Source organism: Microtus oregoni, unplaced genomic scaffold (genome assembly GCF_018167655.1).
Source record: "Microtus oregoni isolate MIOR12 unplaced genomic scaffold, Mior012 000012F_ref0000307, whole genome shotgun sequence".
Classification (NCBI taxonomy): domain Eukaryota; kingdom Metazoa; phylum Chordata; class Mammalia; order Rodentia; family Cricetidae; genus Microtus; species Microtus oregoni.
This window is the reverse complement of record NW_024543071.1, coordinates 43,161,264-43,184,013: the sequence shown is the minus strand read 5'-3', so window position 1 is coordinate 43,184,013 and position 22,750 is coordinate 43,161,264. Positions and strand designations below refer to the sequence as shown.

Genomic DNA, 22,750 nt, shown 5'->3' with positions numbered 1-22,750 from the left:
ATGACACACCCTGTATACCTAAGGTACCACCAAAACCCCAACAACAAATTTCATCAAAATGAAAATCCTTCCCCGTAGCCTGTACGCATTTCTTTTTCTTGTTTCTCAACTGGTACATTTGAGAACTGGAAGTATAATGAACTCATTTTCAAATTGTGATTTTGTGTTTGTGCGTGTGTGTGTGTGTGTGCGCGCGTGCGCATGCGCGCACAGATCTATATCGCACTTGTCGGAATTTATTCCGTTATTAGAGGCCCTTCCTACAGCCTGGATCCTAGGCATTATTAGATAAAACTTTGCCTCCCTCTGCTGTTGAGAAGAAGAACTGTAGCAAAAACAAAATCTACATTGGAGAAAACATTCCAAGGAAACTCTACCTAAGAACATTTGTATAAGTTGTGTAAAGTGGCGGTGGAGAGGGTTAGTATTACAGCACTGTCCACAGAACACTTGAACTAATACTTCTCAGAAGAATTCACCTTCAAACCCGGTAACCTCAGATCGGGATAGATGGCATGCTCACCTGAGTAGCAGAACAAAATCAATCAAGTGATTCTTTGGTCACTGGACTAAAAGATTCAAGATTGATTTTTTTTCCCCTTTTAGTAAAATATGAAACTCCCTGGAAACTGTAAGTATTACTGGGGTCCTGTATCTTATGAGGATTTATGTGGCAAAGGCATAACCATTTGTCTGAAAACTTGCCTTCGACAGCTATACAGATGGTTGAATTTGCATGAGCTCATCAGGCAATGATTTTTAAAAGCATTAACCTCAGAAATGGGGGGGGGGGGGGAATAGAGGTTTGCTGCTAAGTACCAGGGTTCTCAATCATAAAATTAAATATTCCCTTGCAAACTTGGCTGTATGATAATCAGCTATGACCTCTTGCGATGGTTGGTGATCTGTGGGAAAATCTGGGTTTCTAAAAGAGCTAGATTTTGTCCTCAATGCCACAGAATGGAAAGCTGTTTACAGGAAGTCTCTCCTCCCAAGGAAGACGCCTGCGTACTACAGACAGCAGCAAAGCCGTAGGCCCATCTCACTGAACGGCTGAGTCCCTAGCGTACATGAGGGCCCCTCTGCAATGCGTGTTTCCACTCGAGCATGCGGCTGTCCTAAGAGGGCTCCATGTCTAGGTAGCCTCAGCCAAGGTCAAAGAAACAAACGGGGGGGGGGGGGGGCGAGGGGTGGTGGGATGCTTTAAGAGCAAGGTCCATGCCTGACAGCCAAGGCTCCCTTAGGGACTCCCCCTTTGGCCTGTGGAGGAAGGTACATCTGAGAGCCGAGCTTCTGTGGGACTGCGAAGAGCCCGGAAAGCTTCTCCACACAGCCAGACTCCCCTCCCCGGAATTCAGACCTAGGCCAGACCAGAAGTTGTCTTTCTTTTTATTTGAGTTAGGGGGCGAAGGCATGAGAGGGGCGGAGGCATGAGGGGGCAGAGGCATGATTGTGCCACAATACACACATGTGGAGGTCAGAGGACAAAAACTGGCCCTCTCCTTCCACTCTGTGAGTAAAGGGATAGAAATCAGGGTGTTGGACTTGGCTCTGGGCGGTTTTACCTGCTGAGCCATCTTGCTAGCCCCAGACATTGTCTTTTTAACAAATGGTTTAAGAGATTTTTTTTCCAGTTTGAGGGATTGATCTCATGCTAACTTTGCCACTGATCTACAACCCCAGGCCTCCAGGCGATTTTATCGCCTGAGAAGAGAAGAGAAGAAAAGCATTAGCCCAGTGACAGCAGGGTGGAGAGACAGACGGCACTTTGGGCTGCTGACCATAAGGTCACCATCCAGATGATTCACACGCAGCCAAGCCATCTTGCGGGCAAGTGAGAGAAACTGCCATCTGATGCTTTAGTCATAAAGAGGTGTGACTGGCCGTCATCTGGGGTTTCCTACCTGAACACTGAGAATGCCATTTGAAAAAAGACACGGCTGCTTGCTGTCACCCTGTGGAGGTGGTGTCTGTCAGGCAGCTGACCTACAGGAGATTCTCCCTCCCAGCAGGAAACAAAGTCAGTGTTAGACTTTACCCTCCCCTCCACAGGGAGCAGCACCTCCAAGGCCAGATCCAGGTTTGTAGCATCCCCTGATTACAGCACCGAATGATGAAGAAGAGGATACCGGCGGGTCAAGCACAGACAGAAGCGAAGCTTCAAGCCCATCACATTGACTGTGGCAGCAGAGCTTTAAGATGACTCTAAGACTGTCCTCTCCAATGTCACACCCTCTTCCCGATCATCCAGTCACATAGGTCTGATTCGATTAGATGGTCTAGCGGTCAGAGACAGGCCAATGAGAGAGGATCTCAGTATAAGAAAGATGACATGGGAGTAACCGGGCTAGCGGGAATGAAGGTATCCCACATAGACATTTGGGCCTCTGTATTTGCTGGTCAAACTCTTAAAACAGCAATCCCCAACAACTTGGACTCTCTCCTGGAATCTCACATTGGGAGAAGGAAAAGGCTGGAGCTTAGTGCCAACCAGAGGAGGGGTTTGTCTCCCAGGAAGTTTCCACACAGTCCTGACGGTTCATCAGATCGTCTCCCGGGAGAGACTGGAGCTGAGCCGGTGACAATCAGTGACAGGCAGGACCACACCTTGACCAGAACTGCTCCACCATGCACACTCCTCTCTCCTTCTAGTCAAGCCTATGCTTCATGCCAGGGCCCTGAAGACGGGGCTGGGGAATCCCCTTCTCAGAGTTGCTGTATTGAATAAAACCCCTTGCTCTGCTTTTCGATATGACTTGTTCAACTGTTCATTTGAGGACAGATGGCCAAGCCTTGCTAAGCAGAGCTTCCAGAATGCTCAAGCTCTGACCCTAATAACTCCAGTAACTGGAAGAATCCATGACCGGTTTTAAAGCAAAGGGGCCATGAAATACAGAATTTGAAAGGACTCAGAGCTGAGCACTCTCAGGGGACATTGTCAAGGTAAGGGGTCCTTTCTCTGCATCCATCAGGAATGGGTTCTGCCAGCAGTGAGTGTCTGTGCGTGACTGAACGTGTGAATGACTGACCGACTGTGTGACGTGACTGAGTGAATGAGTGTGTGAGTGAGTGAGTGTGAGGGTGTGTGTCAAGTGAGTGAGGGCATATATTAGTTAGAAGACACAGCTTCCATTGAGAGCCACAGCCTTGGCCAACACCACACATGCACAACAGGGACCATACCCATATCTATGGTTATGCCCCATTTTTACCCACGATGCCATAGAAATAATAAATTAACATCTGATCAACTGCTAAGTATGTGCTGACCCGGGACATGGAAGTAGAAAATGATGCAGAGAAGTCTCGGGCTCTGATGTCTGACTCACTACTGGGAAGGGTGGAAGCCAACTATAGCTCGTTTTAAACGCAAACAGATTAGAGTCGCAGACACTCACTCTACCTGGATTCGCTCAGGAAAGATAAATAAGGAGTGCCCGTCATGAGAGACCAACATTTGAAACCCAGTCATGGAGCAAAAGCTCTAAGAAGACTGTACCAAGGGCTTGGAAAGCAGAGCGACTCTGCATCAAGAAAGGATGGAACTGCACATGAAGGACACAGGGTAAGCCAAGAACAGAAGCACAGTGCTTAAAACTGGAAGAGCCTTCCAGTGGCAAGAGCTGCTGACGGTGTACTGGGCTTTGGGCTGTGGTCTCTATCCTACCACACCCCTGGGGAATCCAGTGCATCCTGCCGGACCTTTCTGCATCCTAGGAAATCATAGCTCACACCACCAAGCTCGCTGTTGGGGTGGCTGTGCTCATTCTTTGTGCCCTGCTTGAAGACAGTGCTATTCATTTGCACCCAGAGTGGTGCATGAATTGTGTGCTGTCCCTAACAGTGGCCTTGCCAACTGCATGCAGGCATCTCCATCAAGTGTCATACAGTCACAGATTGGAGAGCCACCATCACCTTCCAGCACTTAGGCGTTCCAGAGTCCCTTAAAATCTTCCTCAGAGTGAGGGATGGACAAGAGGAGGCAGAGGGAACACCAGCACAAGGGTAGAACGTACTGGAATTCTGATTGGCCCTGCTCCCAAACAGCCTTTTAACGGAGATGTCTAATTGATCTTTATTGAGCAGAACCTTCCCTTCTGCTTACAAACGAAATGAGCGTTCTCCCCTCTGGTTCTGTCTAGAGAAGTTAATAGTCTCAGTTTTCTCTTACAACAGAGCAACTTAATGACCGGAGACTATCATAAATAGAGTTTATTGTCCAGAATACAAGCCACAGTCTCATCAGCCTGCCCCATTGAGAATGACTTGTTCATAGATGTTGATTTTTACATCTCTCCCAGCCAATATGCTCACTGCTCCTATGGACGAGGGTCTGCAGGCTGCTTTTTTTTTAAAAAAAAAAAAAATGTCCTCAGCAATCTGCAGTTTTTATTTTTTTTTCCCCACAGCTGTTGTACTAAGTGCCAGTGTGAACCTCTCCAGCACCATGGGTTGCACTCACACAATCTCCGTGTACAGGGCATTGTTCCATGCTTCCAAGACTCATACTCACCACCGCCTGCGAGACTCAAAGAGTGGCCGAGCTGAAGAAGGGTTCCAAACTCCCTGAGCACATTTATAGAGGACTTTATTGAATTCAGCATTACTTCCTGCAAGAGTCTTCAAACGTGACCAGCGGGGAGCAAAAGTTCCATGGTAGTGCTAGGAAACTCGGGGTTCGTGCCTTGACTGACACACTCTAGGGGGTAGGTATTCCTGACATCTAGAGGATGGTACTTGAGCCTAGGGATATGTCCTTGTCATGGATGAGGTTCCTGCTTCTACTTGTTGATCTTGCCCCTACCTGCTTCTCCAGTTTACCATGTTAAGAATGGTAGGCCCAATAGCTATAATTAGTATAAGTTAGTATAAGCCAACACTGGAACTTGTGTGTGGTGGAACACACCTTTAATTCCAGCACTTGAAAGGCAAAGCCAGGTGAATCTACATGAGTCCAAGACCAGCCTGATCTACAGAATGAATTCCAGTACAGCCAGGGTAACATAGAGAAACCCTGTCTCGAAACACACACACACACACACACACACACACACACAGACAAAGATTTAAGTGTTCTCAACAAGACAAATTTTTGATATCAGGGTTGTCCAGAAAAAAAACAAAACCAAACACTAGGATATGATCACACCACACGTGGTTTTAACAAATCCCCCATTGGTCAACAAAAGCCTGTGAGAGGGTCAAACCTGGTGTGTGCAGCAAAATACAATGAAGACAGGTGTAAGGTGTGGCCTGAGGCTGGAGGGCTTACCTGGGATGTGGCTTTACTTCTATTTCTTATCACAGATAAACCCTTAGAACTATGTTCTTAGCAGGTCCTTGCCAGGTATATGGACTGAACGTCATCCCCTAAAATAATCTATGTAGAAGCCGTAACCCCTGGGGCCTCAGAATGGAACTGAATGGAAATGGGGCTTTTGAAGAATTGTTGGTTGAGGTAAAAAGAGACCCTTAGGATCCTCCTCGGCCAATCTGATTGGTGTCCTTCGAGGAGGAGATGTCAAAAATTCATGGCCACAGTGGACAGACCATACGTAAATTCCTGAAGAGGGCATCATCTGCCGGCCTCAGAGACCTTGTGAGAGGGCCCCACCCACCTGGTTCCTAGCTTCCAACCTCCAGAAATCCAGAAAGCATCAGGTAATGGATGCACTAGGAGCAGACAGGGAGATGTATAACGGCAAGGGACACTTCCCAAGGATAGGCAGTGTTGTCTCCAGGTAGAAGTTTCTATGACCTTGAATGCCTTTTGGCTTTTCCAGAGGGATCTTTGAGGTGCTACACTCCAAAGCATCAGGTCATTGGTCAGCCCAGATGCAAACCTTTGGCCTGTTGCCTACTAGCTTCTTTTCAACTGCCAGGGCACCACCCCACGTGGACCACACTGCACCAGGCTCCTGACCCTGATTTGGCTTTGTATTATCAAAGGGATTTACTGTAAAAACAAGCAAACAAAATGACAAGAGAAACACACACACACACAAATACACATACACACACACACACAAACACACAAACACACACACACACACACACACACATATATATATATATATATATATATATATATATATATATACTGTTTCTCTGGGCATGAGACAACAGAAGTGGCAGGCTTATGGCAGGGACTTGAATGTAGGCTCTCCTAGCTTAGGATGGGAATCCACAGCTGTCTGACTCCCAGATAACAAATGTGGAACAAGTCCTTCAGTAGGCAACACCAACAGGGTGCTGCTTCCTGCCGAGAGCTACCCTGAACACACTGCAGGCTTTGGGGGAGCCTTAACCGTCACCTCAGTACGGCAGCACTGCAGATGTCACAGCGTGTCACAGGTAAGGCTTAGGGACTTCCAAGGCTTGCCTCCCGGCATTTGGGAAGGCTGGGACTAGCGCCAGTCACCAGCCTAAGTTCTCTACTCGATCTCAGAACTCTTGCCCATGTCTGCAGCCGATCACAAGGCCAGCGAGGCTGCTGCATAGAGGCATTTAGATAGGCCTAAGGAGTCTTTGTCCCCAGCTAGAATTTCTATGGCCTTGAATACCTTTCAGCTTTTCCAGAGGGGTGTTTGGGGTCATCAGGTCACCAATCAGCCCAGATGCAAACCTTTAGCCTGTTGCCTAGTAGACTCTTTTCAACTGCCACAGGGAGTCCAGGGGGGCCAGGGAGGCAAGGACTAGGAAGTTGGGGGGTTGTGGGCCCGGGAAAGCTGGCATCACCTGGAGGCCTATAGGGGCTGAGACACTTGGCTTGATAAGATGAGGGCCCAGAGGAAGCAGGCATAACCCAGCATGGTGCCACCTGCTCCCCAGCCCAGCCAGAGCATGGGTCTGCTGGCAGGCAGCCTGGGTTACTCTGGAAGGCCTGCTATATGGGCACCTACAGTGTTACTAGCAAAATCAGAAATCATTGGCAAACAGTGATTTCTCAAGGACAGGCAGAGAAGATGGCAATGGGGCCCAGAGGGACATCCTTCCTCCTCTAGAAGGGCTTTCCAGCCTCCATACCAGCACTACTCTGAGCTGACTTCTTCTTCACTGGGCTGGCTGCCAGGCATACACATAGTTCAAGCCACACGCTGCCTACTTGTGACCGTAGAAATGTCTCCAGAACTTGCCATATACTCCTAGGCAAAACAATTACTTCTGTGGAAAGGGACTTCTCTACCCTACCCATGTGTAAGACGGTTACAACACTAGAAAATTTTCCAAGTCTATGATATGCATTAGAAGAGCATTCCTGGGCTGGGTGGTGGTGGCACAAACCTTTAATCCCAGCACGCAGGAGGCAGGGGCAGGCAGATCTCTATGAGTTGGAGGCCAGTCTGGTCTACAAAGCTAAGGTTATAGGACAGCCAAAGCTGTTACACAGAGAGACCCTGTTTTGAAAAACCAAATAATAATAACAACAACAACAATAATAAAGAGAGAACATTCCACCCCTTTGTGCAGTGTAGTCTATCCACCCGTACAAAGCAGCCTGTTTGACCGGTGCTAATCTGCCCTACCTTTGGTCATTCCTTTCTGCTTAGCTAACTTCTAAAATACTGAAGGGACCCGAGAGTAGCAGGACCATCAGACTACAAGCTTCCTGACTTACATTTGGAGTTGAGTTTAGGAAGGACCAGGTTCTACTCTGTGTCTCTTCACACAATAGAAACCCTAACTAAGACACAAGGCCTTTAGGTCTTTTGATGTCAACTTGACTCAACCATGAAAAGGAAGCAGGGTTTCATGGGGCACAGGTCCTGCCTTACCCTCAATGCCCAGATCCTCACCAAACCTACAGATACAGCACTTCAGCATGGCCAAGCATTGAGTTCCCAGAGCACAGCACCACAAGGTTGCATTCTGACTTAGAACATTTCCCAGGAAGGCCATGAGTACACAGCACTGCAGCCAGGACTGCAAGCCAGGAGTGTGGACCAGGGTCTCCAGATAGCTCATCCTTTGACGAACACACACAGGAGCCACTCTGACAATGTAAAGCTTCCCTTGAGGTCAGAAACAAGTCTGGGACACCCAGTCTCTTCCCTGCTCTTAACACATTACTCAGCTAACACAGCACTCAGTTAGCGGAGTACTCAGCATGGTACTCGGTTAACAGAGTACTCAGTTAACACAGCGCTCACTCAGTTAACACAGCACTCACTCAGTTAACCCAGTACTCACTCAGTTAACACAGTACTCACTCAGTTAACACAGTAGTCAAAGCCCTAGACAGAGCAGTTGGGCCTGACAAAGCTTTAAGGCAGTCACACTAGAGAGTGACAAGGGAAATAATCTTAGTTCCCAGATGATGGATCTTTGTAAGAGGAAAAACCTAAGACTTCCTCAAAAAAATGTTACTAAGACTAATACAAATTCTGCCAAAAAAAAAACTGAAATAAACAAAAAAACACACTAAATTCAGTCAAGTTGCAGGACACAAAGTTAACACACACAAAACGTAGCAGCTGGTGCTGTGGTATACCTGTAACCCAGCACTGGGCAGTCAGAGGAGGGAGCGGTACTAGTTCCTGCTGGTTCAGGAACCCTGTCTTAAGAAACAAAGTTAGTCATTTGTGTACACACTAACAATTAACATTCTGAATGGGGAAATCAAGAAAAATCTAATTATACAAACATACTTAAATATAGACAGTTTTTGAGATAGGAACAAGCTATGTTGGCTTTCACGTGGCAACCCTCCTGCTCACTCTCCCAAGTGCTGGGATTACAGACATATGCAACCACATCCACCTCAGAATACCAGAATGAACTGAACAAAGACTCACAAGACTTGTATATGAATACCCCATATTCATGAACGTCAGAAAAGATTGCTAAACTGGGCATATAAAGGCATCTATAGGTCCAATGTAGCCCCCACCAAAAACTCAATGGTATTTTTTCACAAAAGTAAAAGAAAATCCTTAAATGTAATCTCAGATAACCCCCCCGCCCCCCCCCCAAAAAAAAACAATTCTGTTTGTTTTTTTTTTGAATGAGGACCATCCATTTAGCCTATGCTGAACTGGAACCTCTCGCTGTTGCCCAGGATGGCCTCAAACTCACAAATCCTCTACCTCCCCTGGGACTGCAGACAAGCATCACAATGCCTAGCCCTGATCTTGAGGGACTCAAAACTGGAGCCTCACACTTTCCGATTTCAAAACATACAACAAAGCTAAAACAGTCATATGAGTTTAGACAAAAGATCATGTGACCAACACAAAGCTACAAGGATCAGAATAGTTAGACACTAGTCTGAAGGCAGACAGGCCAATGAGGCAGAACAGCGATCCCAAACTGAACTTGACACATATCACCCAATGAGCTTAGACAGGGAGAAGATCGCCCAGCACTTCCTGTGGTGGAAACCCACAGGGGAAGGAGACCTAACCTCTCCCTAGCCCAGATACAAAAATTAAGTCAATTATAGTCAGGTCTGATGGCATGCCAGTAGCCCCTGCACTCATGAGAATAATACATTGAGGCCAGGCTAATAAATAAGAAACAGTCTCCAAAGGGCAGAGAAAATCCAGCCCTAAAGCCATAATATTCCTAAAAGAGAACATGGGTGAAGCTTTTGGCCATTGTTGCTAACTGAGACAATAAAAGCACAAGCAACAAAAGCAAAAAGCAGGTACGTGAGATTACCACAACTCAGCTTCAACCCTTGAAGGAAACAATGAGCAGAGAACACCTACAATTCAACAAAAGAATAAACAAACCAACATAAATCTACACGGAGCTGGGTCTGCTGGCATGCCTGTAATCCCAGCACTGGGGATGCTAAGGCAGACTGAGAGTTTGAAGCCAGTCTGGGCTGCACAGAGAGAGCCACTTTCCCACCTCCATCCATCCCTCTAAAACCACAATCAAAGTTGTACTAAACAGTCCCAGTTTCTTAGGGAGAGTCGCTTGATCCCACGAGTTCAACATGTAGTCCCCCCGCCCAGCCTGTGCAACATAACATTACAAAACACATTGGCAAACATCTCAAATGGACATTTCAGAAAAGGCAAACAGACAAGCAGTGTATGGAAAGGTGCCCAGTGCCGCCCATAGCCAGGGAAATTCAAATCAATAGCACAGTTCAGAGAGGACGGGGTAAAACTGGAATACTCATGCACAAACAGTGAAATGTAAAACTGTCCTGTAGGCTTCATGGAAAACAAGATGGCGTGCTCACGAGAATAAAAACAGTCTTACCATCAGATCTATTGTTCGAGTTCGATTTCTGTGACTTGGATAAACGCGGCCAAAAGCAACTTAGGAAAGAATTTCTCTGACTTCCACTTCCAGGTCACACTCCCTCAGGAAGAGAAGCTGTTCCAGCAGAGGAAGATTGTCTGCCAACTTACTTCCAGACTCACCATGAGATAGATTCCTTACACAACCCAGGCCTGCCTGCTGTGGACAGCACCGCCTTCAGTGGGCTGGGCCTTCATGCATCAGTTACCAATTAAGACAATGAAGCACAGGTGCACCTGTACATAGGCCCACCTGAGGGAGGTCATCCTGGGTAAGTCAAGGAAACATCCACGTGATTAGCCGCCACATCCACAACCCTACATCTGGTGTATCAAAAGAATTGGAAGCAGTCTCAAAGAGGCATGCTGATAGCCGCTCTATTCTCAGATAGATTTGACCAGACATCTGTGGATGAATGAAAGGATCCACACATGGAATATGGGCTATGCATACGATGCAATATTGCTCACCCTTAAGGAAAAACATATGCCACAGGCTAAAACAAGGGTGGGTCTTAAGGACACCATGGTAAATGAAAGGAGCCAGTCACACAATAACCACATCTATGTGACTCCACTTATCTGAACTCAGACAGGAAGAGAGTGAGAAGGGGGCAGTTGCCGAATGGGTGCAGACCGTGAGTTTAACAACGTGGAAAAGTACTGGGATCTCTGTGCAGCAGTGAGCATCCAGCCGGCCCTCTGTCCTGTTAACCTGTTTAAAAAACAAAACCAAGAAAGAAAAACACCAGGCAAACGGGAGAAGTGAACTCATGTTTTGAAGTTTTGGACTTTTGTGATTGAGAGGGAAAGTTCTGTTTTTCGGAGCTGGTGAAAGCGCAGCACTCCCAGGAGGAGGCGGACTGGAGCGAGGGCGTCTCAAGGTCCCTTCCAGACTCAGGATTTAATGCCTGTTTATTGAGAACCTCTTGGTGCGCGTGTTCTCTGTACTGCATCGGAATGGAGTTTCCTGCGCGTCCTAAAAGCTTATGAGCTAAGGAGGCCAGAGAACAGGCAAGACATAAAAGCCTGTCAGAACACTGCGACAGCCTTAATCAGACTGTCTTTGCTTTTCTCTGCTTATAAGTCACTGGCTTTAAATTTAATATAGTGTCACGTCTTTATTTTTCTTAAAGTTTTCTTAAAAGATCATATAAAGATTTTCTTCCATGGTAAGACTTTTATATTATATTTTTCTTAAAATGGAGTATGGTACATTTACCCTCCATGAGACAAGTGCGTATAACTCACCTTGCTTTATTAACAACACTGCTCGAGGCTTCTATGCCCCTAGCAATAAAAATGTGTTTTCAGACCCATCAAACCAATGAAATCTGAGTCTTCAGAGCACAAGATAATGAAAATCTCTAGGCCGGTGTCTTTTACTACTTTTAATCTGTTAACAGACCCCGAGTGTCTCCGACGAAAGGCATTCTGGCGTGAATCGCTGTCGTTAATAGCATTCCATACAGGTAAGTCTTGATTATTCCAATTTCTCACAAATTTGGACACTTTTACTGCCTGTAACGTCTCTAGGGGAGAAAAAAGGAAAGAGACCCAGGCAATTGATTTCTCCAAACATACACAGAAATGTAGTATGCGGACCAGCAAGCCGATCTTACAAATGCTGGATGTGGAACCTGGGGTTTCCAGCCACAATGTCCTCTAACCTAGAGGACGAACTATCACCAAAAGCCCTCTCCAAATGGACTGAGTGTTACAGAGGCCACCAGTCTGAAGACAGGACTGTGGAGGCACTTTTTAAAGATGCAGCTGCAGGAAGAGCATTCTAGGGCTGGAGTACAACTGGGTCCTAGAGCACTTTCCCGGCATCTGCAAGGCCTTGGGTCCATCCGTAGCACTTGAAAAGCACCAAACAAAAATAAATGTCATCCCATCTCCCCCCTTCTTCCTCAAAAGAGAAGGCTACAGTACCCATGTGGAAGATGTCTGCCCTAGGAAAGGGAAAAGAAACACGCTTTTATGGTCTCCACAGCCAAGACGATTGTACACAAACAGATCCTGAGTCCCCACCTTCTTCCTTTAGCCTCCCATATAACCCAGTTATCCTTTCTGTCTCTCTGTTTGGCCTAACACAAATGCTTTTGGGCTTTGCCATCCCTTTGTTCCTCATCCTCCTTTCTTCCTTTTCTTGGGAGCTGTCCCCTTGTCACACACTGCTGAGAGGTGCTTTTCTCTTGCTAACCTGGCTTCTGTCCATTGACTTCTCAGGCCCAGTCAAAGTCCTCCCCTCCCCTGCAAGAATAACATCCTTCTTAAGGACAAGTCAATTCCTTATTGCTTTTCAAGAAAGTTAGTCACCTTTCATTATGATATGCACGTGAAATGTCTCCCGCAGGCTGGTGTGTTGAAGGTTGGTCCCTAGCTGTTTGGGTCTCTTTGGGAAAGTAGTGGGAATTATAGGACCTAGGTCCTAGCAAGAGTAAGGGAGCCACTGGGAATATACAGTTGGTTTTGGCTCACAGTCTGATGAGACAGTCCATTGTCGTGGAGAACTCATGGCAGAAGGAGATCACACACTGCATCCACAATCAGGAAGCTCTCTTCCCTCTTTATTCAGTCCAGGACTCCAGCACATGGATAATGTTGCCCACCTTCAGGGTGAAGTCTCCCCTCCTTAGCTAAAGTTTTTCTTAAAACATACTCATCGTCACCCAAGGTGCCACACAATGACACTAAATGTAGTCAAGTTTGCCATTAGGATTAATCATCACAGGAGCATGTCCTTAAAGGTGCTACCTGGCCTTCATCCCTGTCTCCTTTTCCTGCTTCCTCCGGGAGGCGAACAAACTCCTCTATCACCTGTGGCTGCCCTTGCTCAAGCATCCAGGGAAGGCCACTCACCCATGAGCTAAAACACAGCATTCCTCTCAATTTTGATAAGGAAAGTCAACTAACACGCCAGCTTTTTGAGAAACAGCATGTAGCTATCCAAAAGGGTATGAACTAGGGACTTGTTTGAGAAAACCCAACATCGTGAATGGGTTTTTGTGGCCTGATGTACCAAGAACTTGACCTGCACAAGGCTTGGGTGCACAGGAGGTATGAGAAAAAAAGGGAAATCTCCAGGTGGTCAGGGTGTACAGTTAGAAATGAATATTGTCTAGCTAGTGGGATGCCCCTCCCCCTGCCTTCTCTTGCTGGGGCTCCCTCTGTAAACTCCACCAATGTTCATTGCCAGCTAGGGGTCAGCCAATCAAAAGCACCATCAAGAAGTTGGAAGTCGGGAGGAAAAGAGAAGCCAGGGTGTTTCTCTGTCTTCAGGGTGGTCTTTCTGGGGAGCTATGTTTACTTCCTTGTTTGCTCCTCCAGCCAGTGGGTGGCTGCTGTGACTTCCTGGCTGTCTCACCATCCTGGGGCCTTCTAGCTTCTTCAACACCAGATGAAACTGGCCTGAGGGGGACATTTCATATTCAAGCCATAACGGGTTGTTTCCCTATATGTAGATGTGGTGGGAAGAGCTGGTAGAGGAGGGGATGGTGCAAACAGAGAGATGGGTAGGGACATATGGGTTGGGCATGCATATGCAAACTGATCAGTTTCCCTTTCTTTGTCTAGATTATCCAACCCCCTGCAATAGTAGGAGAAAAGGCAAACTCATTCCACCTCCAAACATGTAAGTCTTGTCTCTGCCAGACAGACATGGACACTCTCTTGGGTCCCCTCTCTGGGGTCCCCTCTCTTGGGTCCCCTCTCTGGGAGTCTGTCTCTTTGTGCTTCATCGTGTGCACCTCTGCTTTCACAGAAATTTGGCTGCTGCATACCTAGGTCTTGTTTTTTCTGCCTTTTTAGTCTTTAAATCAACATAGAAAAATGATCCATTCTTTCAATACTAGATAACCTCACCATGGCAGCATCAATATTGCATTGCTAATTTAAGATAAAAATAAAAAGAGAATGTGCCTGGTCTGCCAAATAATGTTACTATTCTGCGAGCACATAATTGTAACACTGCACTGTTTCTTATGGAGGTATTATTGTGAAATACAGAGACTGTTTCCAGACAATCAATATGAATGTAAGTCAGGACGGCCATTAGATGTGATTATATAATAATCCTAGATCTATAAACCCATGATGAGAAACCAGAACATCAACCCATGGATTCTACCTATTCATGTTTAAAATTTTTCAATTTTATTACTATTATTATATTTATTGTATGTGTATGAGCAAGATCACATGCTGTGGTGTGCATGTGGAGGTCAGAGAATAACTTACCGGTGTTAGGCCCCTCCTTCCAACAAGTAGGTCCTTGGACCAAGCTCAGGTCATTCACCATACATAACAGTAAGAACCTTTTACTAACTGAGCCATCTCTCTGGTTCTCAAGACACATCTGACTCTAAGCCTTAAAATCCTCTCGCTCTACCTTAGTTCCTGTTGTGATAAACACCATGACCAAAAGCAACTTGGAGAAGAACAAGTTTACTTTAGACTACAGGTTTCCAGCATCGAGGGAAGCCAAGGCAGAAGGCTGAAGCAGAGAGCACGGAACACCGCTCTTTACTCAAGCACTTGCTGGCTCGTGGTCAGCTACCTTTCTTACACAGCCCAGATCCACCTGCCCAGAAACGGCACAACCCACAACAGGGTGGGTCTGCCTACATAGTTGCTGTTTTTACTTAAAACAAATGCCAATTCTTTTCCATTTAAGTTGAAATTTTTTTTTCTCTTAACAGCAACTGAGGGGCCATTTTTAATCAGGAAATTGACACATCTGACAAACTTTATTTTGAAGAGATGTTGCCCTAGTCTTTTATCACGGAAAAAAAATAGGCAAACATTTTTAAATTAACAAATTTAAAATAAAGCACAGAAAAATAGATGTATATAAATATATCAGACTTTGTTTTGGTTAATATCTTTTTCCCCAGTCATGTTTGCACTATGTAGAATTGGCTGATCTTGTGTAAACCAGGCTGCCTCTGCCTCCTGAGTGTCAGGATTAAAGGTGAGCACCACCATGCCTGGCCCCAATCCTTAATGTAAAAAAAAAAAAAAAAAAAAAAAAAAAAATGTGCTATAGCTTTCAAAGAAATACAAATAAAAATGATAATCTGTGGACTTAATGTAAGTATGTAGGGTGCTGGAGAGATGGCTCACAGGTTAAGAGCATTGGCTGCTATTCCAGAGGACCCTGGTGTGATGATAGCTCACAACTGCCTACAACTCTGGTTCCAGGGGATCTGATGCCCAATTCTGACCTCTGTTGGTACCAGAGTGCACAGGCATACATATAAGCAAACTTTCATACACATAAAAATAAATTGTCCAAAGTTATGGTAATACACAGCAGGTATCAACTAGTGTTCAAATGTCAATCCACCAGAGAAATTATTCTCTGATGAAGGAGAATCCCAACCAGGAAGGGCCTATGGGGTCACCGACTCTGGAAACTGTAGCTCCTGTCTGTAATTTCACATTTGCTAAAGTAGCTATGTGTAAATGGAGGCTTTTTGTCCCTCCTGGTCCTGTAGCTGCTTTTAAAATAAACACTCAGAGGCTTAATATTAATTATAAATGTTTAACCAATAGCTCAGGCTTATTAATAGCTATCTCTTAAATTTAAATTAACCCATTTCTATTCATCTGTGCATGGCCACATGGCCTGTGACTTACCTGTGCTCTGGTATCTTGCTCCTTCGGAAGCTGCTGGTTCCTTTCCCGCCATGCCCTTCTTTTCATGTCTCTCTACTTGGATTTCCTACCTGACTCTATCCTGTCTTGACACAGGCCAAAGAAGCTTTATTCATTAACCAATAAATACAACACATATTCACAGAGTACAGAAGGACACCCACATTAGTTATGGTGTCTCCCAACACCTGCACTGTAGTATGTAATTTCATATGTAATTACATATGTATGTGTAATCTCATGATTGCATCTCAATCTTATGGGACACATATACACATGGGTGATCAGGAAGATGACTTCTCATTAAATTTTATAATTTTAATATATAGAAAATATTCTAGAATATGCTTCATACCTAGATCTATCATTCCACAAGGACTGGAACACTCAAAAGCCTGCTTTGTTGCTTTTACTCAAACTAATACAACAATTAGCTCATTTTTACCTCAAAGCAAGTTCAAATTAGACTAAATGTTTCTGTAAATGGATCATAAGTTAGAAACTCTACCGTTATACACAAGATCAGAGTCACAGATGTCTAGCCAAGGTTATTAACACAAAACATCCTAAAATGTCATGCCAATTTTTCTAACCAAACTTGGCTGACAGCATAAGCCAGCGGCCACTCCCTGCTAAATTCCTTAGCAATTAACACTCTATACAGACTTCTTCTGATCTCAGTTCATGATACCAAACTCAAACTGTTTATTGTTAAGTTTTTCCAAATAAAAATTAATCAATTAACCAAGCCCAGAGAAAACAGTCTTATGTCCAGTTACTGTGGGTAAAGTTTCGCAATTAGCCAGGGCTGTAGAGGATGGCCTGGCTTTGCAGTCTAAGTTACAAGGAGTTTCCCCCACCCCTTTTTTGTGTTCTACCATCTCAAACAGGGTAAGAGAATATATTTTTAGAACCGGAGAGTTTTCAGTGCAGCTGCCCAGGAAAGTGCCAAGCACCATGTCCCTGCCTATGTGTTTGCCGTAGTAAATAGCTCAGCTCCTTATCACTTCCCAAGGAGATGTAACTCTTGTAACTTTTTTTCTTATTGCCTCAAGCCTCCTGCAAAAAATATATTTAAGCTAGGTGAACAAAGAAGCAGGAGAGAATTGAAACAACGGAGAACTAGAAAGAATTGGAACTTAGAAGAAAAGTAGAGGACAGAAAAATAAAGAACATGACCAAAGAGCACATGTGTGATTTTATTCCGAACACCTCAGACAGGAAAGCGTTAAGTGCGGTTTCACCATGCTGTGGAGCTTTTCTTCGAACCCCGGATGTAGCCTTGAGAACTGGTCTCTAAGTCTACTGATAATAAATCTCTTTTTAAAGTAGGCACATAGGTATTTTTTAATCAGTATTATTTATAAAATAAAATGTAGAAACTACATGTTTAAAATCAGAATTTGCTGTTTTTGCTTGAGACAGGATCCCACTATGTATTCCAGGCTGGCATCCAATTTGAGATCTTTCTGCCACAACCTCTGGAGTGCTAGGATTAAAGTTATGCACCACCACATCTGACTGACAAACTACCAGGTTTTCAGAAGGCTTGGTTACTGTCTTTGGGCTTTACTGCTATGAAAAGACATCATAACCACAGCAATGCTTATAAAGGAAAACATTCAACTGGGGCTGGCTTACAGTTCCAAGGTATAATCCCTTATCATCACAGCCGGAGGCTGGCAGTGTGCAGACAGACATGGCGCTGGAGGAGGAGCTGAGGGGTATGTCTCTGGAGCCACAGGCAGCAGGAAGTAAAACTTGCCAGGCTTGAGCTTCTGAGACCTCAAAACCCATCCCCTGGCTCCCCTAGTGGCATATGTTCTCCAACAAAGCTGCACCTACTCCAACAAGGCCACACCTCCAAACAGTGCCCCTCCCTATGGGGGCCATTTTTCTTCAGACTACCACAGCTGAGGTTGGCCTTGCTCTTCAGCTCAACAGAAGCTAGACTTGATGTAGCCAACTGGCCGATGCTTTCTTCCAGTTGGCTCAGGGTGAGACACAGCTAAAGACAGCCCAGTCAGAATGTACATCAGGAAAGGCCAAGGTAGCCATGTCCTCACTCAAGCAGCCTCAGACAATGACAATGTCCAAACTGCTGCTGCCACGTGGGGATCCGGAAGCAGGTTATGAATGCACCCAGTGCAAGTTAGGAAGGCAGGTTCCCAGGGAAGGCTGGTGTCCTTGCCTGCAGCCTTTCCAGTATCCTTAACTAATACATTTACCTATTTGTTTTATAGCTTAAAGTTTTATCCAATTTTGTATTCAATATTCTATTTATTGTAACTAACAAAATCTTAACTGGTTCAAAACCCGGACCTTGCTCTCACAACTGACTATACTCACAAGAATCTTGTTCATGGACGGCACTGCCTTCCATGCCTTGAATGGCTGCTACATGAGGGGCTGCTGGGGAAATTGAGAGGAGGTGGTGTTGAATGGGTAATGTAATTTGTTCTAGATTGAAATGTATCCCAAATGCAAAAGTATTTCGCCCCAGCACATTTTAGAACAGGTTTGTTATTTGGGGTGTTACCAACTATCCTGGGGTCACATTTCACTTCCCAGTAACTCCTGAAGATTTCTGCTTCCGTCAAAGACTTTCACCCTCAAGAAACGATGGTTTTCACTCAAAGAAGCAACAGCAGATGAGAATGATTCCGGCTGCCTTTTATACTCCTAGACAAAACAGTTTCTATTCCTGATCAACTATACCTTTCTTTTGAGAGAGTCTCATGTAGTACAGGCTGGCTCAAACTCACTACATAGCTAAGGATGACACAGAACTTTGGTTTCTCTTTCTCTCCCTCACACAGGTTTATGTGGCGCTGGGAATCAAACCCAGAGCCTTGTGCACAGCACCGTACCCACGGAGTTATATCCCCAGCCTTACCTTTACATTTCTTATACTTGAACTGAGCCTCATTTCTCAGGCATTTACAATGTCTTCAACTTTTTACCTGGCTCGATGGAGGCCAAGGTCTTATCCTTCTCATGGGGACAATTCCACTGAGCAACTGTTATTGGCATTGACTTTAACTTTGGGTTATTATATGACATCTTTCAAAGCCGAGGAAGGCTGCGTGGCTCATGATCTGGCTATTAGATTAGAGCCCCATATTGCTGGAAGGCTGCACTTCTAAAAATAGTAAAACTTAATAAGCTTGACTAGATAAAAGGAAAGTTGAATCCTCAATCTCAAGCAGAGAATTCTTCTCCTGGTTCAACACAAGCACACTTGCCCCGAGTAGTTCATCACTGTGACAGAACATCTTAGAGGAAGGGTCTTCTGGCTTCCGGTGCTTGGGGCCCTTCGTTTCAGAGTTTGTAGTCTGTGGTCACCTTACTGCCATTGTTTCTATGCCTGTGGTGAAGCAGATGTGTGGAGAAGAAACCTACTCACCTCATGTGGAAACAATATGAGAGGCAAAGGACAGGCTGTGGAGACAGTGGTCCATGCAGTCAATCCAGACGTGGGCCACCCGCTGATGGGATAACAGTCCTCATAACACAGGCCCTTCCCAGAGTCCCATCTTCCACCGCATTGAAAATGAAACGGGGCTACCTTCCCAAGCTAAGAAAGAACATGCAGGCTTCATTGCCTTCTCGGGTTTATTTCAGGGCCTATGCAATAGAAATCTCCAAATTGCTGGTACAGGCTTGCCAAAATGTACTTTTACATACCTCAACGTACATTCTTGAGTGTTGTAACGGGAAGGAGGTAAACACTGACAGTATATCACTTCGCTTCCTTAGATTTTATTTTCTTTCTGTGGAACGTGTCACTTATTCAGTAAGAAAAGGAAATTTATTCTTAACGTATTTCTCTATAAATAACTTGCTTGTTCCAAAGGGCCAAGTAGTAAGCTGACATCAGGGAAGTCTGGGACCCTGGCATCATGAGTCTGCCCGGCAGGGTGGCGAGCACCTTTTGTCACTGACCCATTTCGCCAAACTATAAATTTCATATTCTTCCCCAAGTCAGGTCCAAGACTAGTTAACAAACAGGGCTAATCTCTGTTAGCCTAGAGAACTTCTCTGTGTGTAAACTTTCTCTAATATGCTTAGTTCCCTATACTCTTACGATGTCCGACTTTCTCTGGGATTTTAAATACACGTCAAATTAATTTGTCCTTTAGCTTTAAAATGTTTGCAGCAAATCTTTGCCCATTGTCAGTCCCCCTTCCCCTCAGCATCTCTTTGATCTGGATTGTCTATCCACTCTGGAATAATCCAGGGATAATTAGAATTTCTTACCTGTTCTGCCCAAAAGGAGACAATTTATCACAAACTGTCAGGGATCCCAGTTTTAAATTACCAGGAGCCCAATAAGAGAGCTAAGGAATCTCCTTTCCAATTATAGTGACTGATTTCTCAGCAGCTGGGTAGCGTGGCTCTTTTTAATTATGTTCACTCCGATCAAATGTGAGAAACTTCATTTTATTTTCCTTCCCAGGAACAAGATACGACAACTATTAATCCCAGTGGTAAGAGGCCAGACTCTGCAGTGCCTGTGGCAGAAGCGGCCATGGCACCTGTCAGTGGGGCGTTTCTGCTTTTACGGTCTCAGTGGCTGTTTCAGCACTAAAGAGGGGAAGAAAAATCACTCCCTCAGATAGCTCACCCAAGGACATGCTAAGTCTTCCAGACCCAGGGGCCACGACCATGACAAGATGCTGGGTATGTCTCCCAGTGAACAGGTGTGGGATCCCCTCTGTGTGCTGTGATTAATGAATAAAGAACCTGCCTTGGCCTGTTGATAGGGCAGAACTTAGGTAGGCAGGGAGGACTGGACTGAATGCTGGGAGGAAGAAGAGCAGAGTCAGGGGGATGCCATGAAGCCACCACCGGAGACAGATGTGCTAAAACTCTGCTGGTAAGCCACCACCCCGTGGTGATATACAGATTAATAGAAATGGGTTAAATTCAGATGTAAGAGTTAGACAATAAGAAACTAGAGCTAATGGGCCAAGCAGTGTTTTAATTAATATAGTTTCTGTGTGGTTATTTTGGTTCTGGGCAGCTGGGACAAACAAGCAGCCTCTCCTCCTACAGACAGGAATCTAACAGGGGAATGAAGAGTTGGGAACAGATCTCAATTCTTTCTTGTGCAAAGAACAGAGCCACAGTATTGGAGACAACCCAGTGTGTAGGGTAAACAGGTGTCTAAAAGTTTGGGGTCACAAAGACAGAGACCACCACTCCAACTGAAGTAGCATAAGGTGACACCTACCAAGAGGATGTGTACAAAGGACAAGCACACAGAGAATGTGCCCTTGGTCTTTACTTTTTAACTCTTTCCTAAAGATGTATTTTTATTTTATGTGCATTGGTGTTTTGCCTGCATGTATATGAGCTGCCATGTGGGTGCTGGGAATTGAACCCAGATCCTCTAGAACAGTCAGTGCTCTGACAGGCTGAGCCAGCTCTCCAGCCTGGTTTGATTTAAACTCAGGCAGTGACTGTGTCTTTTCCTCATTGACTATAGTTGAACCTCATTCAACAATATTCAGTTGGCCAGTCCCTAAAGAATGGGTAGAGAAGTGGAAGAGGAGGGGCCAGCCACTTTAAGCTGAGAATATAGCTGGGCTTTTGTGTAAACAAAGGCTTTACTGGGTTGCAGTGGGTGAATGAAACATTTGCATAAAAGTCTTCTGAGGTGGGGGACATGAAAAGATTTTAATTTCTTGTCATTGTCACAGATTTTATAGCACTTGACAGAAAAGACTTATTTAATGTTGCTTAAATGGAATATACGAAGGTTTTTCCCCCGCTGGGATGACATCAGGACACGTCATGTGTCATAAAGAACTTTGAGAGGAAAAAATAAATAAACTTCAGAAGCAATTTAGAAAATGCCACAAGCCAGGCAGTGGTGGCACACACCTTTAACCCCAGCACTTGGGAGGCAGAGGCAGGTGGATCTCTGTGAGTTCGAGGTCAACCTGGTCTACAAGAGCTAGTTCCAGGACAGGCTCCAAAGCTACAGAGAAACCCTGTCTCAAAAATTAAAAAAAAAAAAAAAAAAAAAAAAGGAAAAGAAAAAAGAAAAGAAAAACACGAGTCAGTCTTTCAGCAAGGCTCGTGGGGGCCCCTAAGGCTCCCCTGTTGCCATGTTCCTAACCTTCAGTGACAGGCCAGCGAGTTCTCATCCCAAAGTCCCAGAGCTGTTGCATCCCCAGCATCTCCTTCTACCACCCTCCACGTGATCAGCAGACTGGCATCAACTCATCTCTTGGGGCATACAAAGGTCACATTTCATGCTCTGGTTATTTTCTATGATCTGTGCTCCAAAGTCTACCATGGCCAGACAACTGGCTTTCTCCAAAAGCTTCCAAATAGTAAAGGTAATTCTAGAAACTTCTCAGTTTTAAACTCCCCCACTCTACCGTAGGATCCTAGTCAAACCGTTAGTAGAAAATGAACTGTACTGTACACTAAGCTTTTGATATTTTATAAAATCCATAGGCTGAGATGGCATTCTGCCTGTACTACTACCCCAAAGCTGTTTGCAATACTAAGAAACCATGCACTATGCTCTGCGTTCATTAGGTAGTTTAAACATCTCCATGCAAGACAGACAAGCAGCCACCTCATCATCACAAAGAGAAGTAAAATGTCACCTCCATGACAACAAAGAAAATAACAGGAAGTAGAGGCAGCAGAAGTCGTGAAGAAAGTCTGGTCTTACTGAGTTGGGCAGAACTCTAAGCTTAGCGTGGCATGGGCAAACCCGTAATAGAAACACGCTAAGAACCATTAGCACAGGAGACAGGAAGCAGGCAGATGTTAGGAAGCTCTGACTGCCACACTACAAAGCCCAGATCATT

At 45.1% G+C, this 22,750-nt stretch overlaps 1 long non-coding RNA gene across 1 annotated transcript in view; it reads right to left on the bottom strand.

Moving 5' to 3' along the window:
- Positions 1 to 10,372, bottom strand: part of LOC121453769 — a 62,035-nt gene extending 51,663 nt beyond the window's left edge. The window contains exon 1 of the long non-coding RNA XR_005975072.1: positions 10,216 to 10,372. This is a non-coding gene — a long non-coding RNA (uncharacterized LOC121453769). The remainder of the gene's footprint in view (positions 1 to 10,215) is intronic.
- Positions 10,373 to 22,750: the final 12,378 nt, after the last annotated feature.